Source organism: Alligator sinensis, unplaced genomic scaffold (assembly GCF_000455745.1).
Source record: "Alligator sinensis unplaced genomic scaffold, ASM45574v1 scaffold325_1, whole genome shotgun sequence".
In the NCBI taxonomy this organism is placed as follows: domain Eukaryota; kingdom Metazoa; phylum Chordata; order Crocodylia; family Alligatoridae; genus Alligator; species Alligator sinensis.
The window spans coordinates 685868-689602 of record NW_005842118.1 but is presented as its reverse complement, the minus strand read 5'-3'; the positions used below and the strand labels follow the sequence as shown (position 1 = coordinate 689602).

At 49.4% G+C, this 3735-nt stretch overlaps 1 protein-coding gene across 1 annotated transcript in view; it reads left to right on the top strand.

Annotated features, from left to right (window-relative positions):
• Window positions 1-3735, top strand: part of CTNNA3 (catenin alpha 3) — a 1539787-nt gene that overhangs the window by 1408506 nt on the left and 127546 nt on the right.

Here is a 3735-nt window from a genome sequence, read left to right as displayed (position 1 = left end):
GCCTGCTGCAGTGGCTAGAGGGTGCAGGGAACTCTCAGGGCTGCTTCAGCAGTCCAGCTGGCACAAGAGGTAGTGTTTCCAGGCACCAATTGGCTGGGCCCCAGAAGCTCCTGAGAGCTAGTAGCCCTGAGCTACTTGCCAGGGCAGCTTTTTATACTGCTGGGGCCCGGACAGGGCAGCTTTTTATACTGCTGGTGACAGCACAGATGCTGGCCCTGGGCTCTAGCTCCCCATGGCTGCAGATCCAGGAGGAGCCAGGCAGGGTTATTTTGCCCCAAGTGGCACAATTTGCCACACACCAAAGTGCATGGCCGGGTGTGTGCACTGAGGCAAAAAGCCCCAGCTCAAATTTGCACTGATTCTATTGAGCTGCTGAAAGTGCACATGCCTGCATGTGTGGATGTGCCCTACTTGTCTACCACCAGAAATAGAAGAGAGTCCCTTCTCTTTTTGGGCTGGAGTCTACTTGGTGTGTCAACATAGGCAAATTGATTAATTTTTGTTTGATGGTCTACTCTCCCCTAAAAAAGCATTTAGGTAACTCCCCATAGTTCTACTTACAAGCACACTTAGCTAGAGGTGCACTGATACAGCAGTCTCATATCTTATCAGCACTGATATAACAGAAATAGACAGTATCAGCAATCAGCCTTTTTTAGCTGAAATGGCCAATAATGTTGCCAATAAATGCCCCATGCATGTGTGCAGCCACAGCGCAGCATGCAGCCGACCATGAGTGCAGCCTGGCAGCATAGAGAGTAGCAAGGTCTGGCTGGTAAGACTGTTGTGAGGGAAAGTGTGTGGGGGTGCAGATCAAGGCCCCAATGGTGAGGGAGGGAGTGGGGCTAATGCCAGGGCTGGGGCAGAGGCACTTCCAGGGAGAAGAACAGGATGGAGCCATGAGTGGTTTGTCCAGGGGATGCAGGGAGCAGGGTGGGAAGCAGCACACGAGGGCATGGGGAATGTGTGCCCTCAGATGTGTGTGCAGCAGGGCAGACTGCCTCTGGGGCTGGAGCTGGGGCTTGGGTGGTGCCAAGCTTTTCCTGGCAGGGGCAGGGTTGGGCTGGGCTGTGCTCAGGGCACATGGTGGCAGTGCTGGAAGGGGAGTTACAGCAAATTTGGGGTTGGTTGCAGCCACTTCCTGTAACCCTCTTCCCAGCACCACCCTGAGTGGATCCCTGGCCCACCCCCTACTGGGAAAAACCCAGCACTGCCCTGGCCCCAGCCCACAGTGGCAGCCTGCCCTTGCCCCACATGCAGATCTGGGGGCACATGCCCCCCCCCATGCCCTCCCAGGGTGCACATAATGGCAGGATCTGCCACCCCCTCCCCACACCCCCCAGATGAGAAGCTCATGGCTTCATCTCATGCCCCACCACAGCTGGGCAGTGCCTCCTGGGACGCAGCACCACTCCCTCCCTCACCACAGGATCCTCAATATGCCCCTGCCATGCCCCTTCTCTCCCCCCTTCCCCCTTCCCCTACAACAGACTTAGCAGCCAGATACTGCTCTCAGCTGCATATCAGAATCTGATTGGTATTGGCCAATATGACTTGCTAAAAATCGGCCATGGGTATCAGCCCAAAAAATCTCTATTGGTTCACCCCTAAAATTAACTCTTTTTTTTTTCCCAATGGGCAAGCTAGTCAAGGCTGCTAAGGCATACAATATTACTGTAACATAAAAGGGGTAACAATCTTCATTCAGGGATAACAGTCTTCAAATATCTGAAGGGGAGTTACAGAGAGGATAGAGATGGGCTTTTCTTTGTGGCTGTAGGAGTCCCAAGCTTCATCAGGGGAAATTTAGGTTGAAGATTAAAAAGAACTTTCTGACGATGAGTGTTGGCAGGATTGGAACAAGCCACCTAGAGTTGTGGAATGTCCATCCTTGGAAGTTTTCAAGGGCAAGTTAGACAGACACTGGTTTAGTCATGAATGATCCTTCCTGGAACCAGGGGCTGAACTAAATGGCCTTTTGAGGTTTATTTCAGCCCTAATTTTCTATGATCCAATAAATGCATATAAGCCAGGAATATTACAAACAAGACATTGACTGTCACAATGACTACATACATTTTTTTATGTTTGCATTCATAAGTAACACAAAGAATAGAGAATAAAGAGTGGATGGAATAAATTGTTCTAACATGCTGATTAGGAATTATAAATTCAAATTTGCATTAAACAGGTGTAAATAAATAGGCTTATTTTAAACAACTTTCTACTAATGTGGTCAGATAAGAAAACTGATAAATGTGATGTTTGAAGATGTTTGCTGTTCTGCATATAATCAAAGCATATTAAATGGCCATAAACGTAATGTACAAAATTATGAGATCAATAATATGTCGTTACCCTACCAATGTTACAATGGATAAATATGGCTAAACTACGTGTAAGTGCTGTAACTCATATTGATTTTGCTAATAGTCACAATCAGATCACTGAAAGCATTACATATAATGAATTAGTGAATATCCATGGTAAAACTGCAGTGGGAAAGGGATAATAGCATATGCATGCTTATAGAATAATAGTAGTCATTGGACAATTTTAACGTGCAGGATTTGACCTCAAGGGGAGCATTCACACATGCAAGCACGTGTGCTTGCAGCAGCTCAGATAGAAGCAGTGCAAATTTGAGCCGGGGCTTTTTGCTTCAGCGCACGTGCTCAGACATGTACTTTGTTGTGGAGCAAATTGTGCCACTTGGGGCAAAATAACCCTGCCTGACACCTCCCAGATTTTCAGCCAGGGGGTGCTAGAGCCCAGGGCCAGCACCTGTGCTGTCCCCAGCGGTATAGAAAGTTGCCCTGTCCTGGAGACACTACCCCTTGTGCCAGCTAGACTGCTGAAGCAGCCCTGAGATTTCCCTGTACACTCTACCCACTGCAGCAGTCTGGCAGTGGGGGCTGTTGCCTGGCTGTGACCTGCTGTGCACCTGCCGGACCCGGATGGGGGCTGCACAGTCAGTAGAGGCATCTGCCCCTCTGGGCCAGCTGCCGGAGGCGTCTCCCCCTCGGGCCCAGCTGCCAGTGGACTGCAGTTGCAGGGCTGGCTTCTGTGCAGCACTACTGCCATTTGTGCTCCCTTCCTGGCCATCTGGACAGCTATCGCCTGGAATATGTTCCGGGTGTGGTGGCCTGCTTTGAACTGTCAAAGTATGTCCTCCTGGCCCTGTTTGGCCAGGAGGTCAGCCACCTCCAGCTGGGTCCAAGGTGCCAGCTCTGAGCAGGCAGGGTCCTGCCACTGGCCTCCCTAACAGGAATTCTGGAGTTCCTTATTGGAAAACTGAAAAATCCCTGATAAAAGAAAATCCCAAAGTCACTCTGTAAAATACTCCAAAATCCATGTTCCTCCACAAGTAAAACAAAAGACCACTATACAGACAGAGAGTGAGACAGAGACAGTAATCAATTGGACAACATTTTATTGATATATCTTACAGTGTTAAAGTAAGTCTCTTATCATAATAATAAAGTGAATTGTAAATACATATTTCATGCATACATATTTTGCTGCCCTCCCACAAGGTGTTGGCCCCCACACAAGGGTTTCACGTCCCCCAAGAGGGGGTTCATCCCCTACAGAAATGGTTCGGCCCCCTCAACAGGCAGTTCAGCCTCCACACAAGGGATACAGTCCCTTAACAGAGGCGAAATGGACCCCGTAGGGGCTACCAACCCCACTGCAAGGCCCACATGCTCCATCCCAGTCCCCTGATTGCTGCCC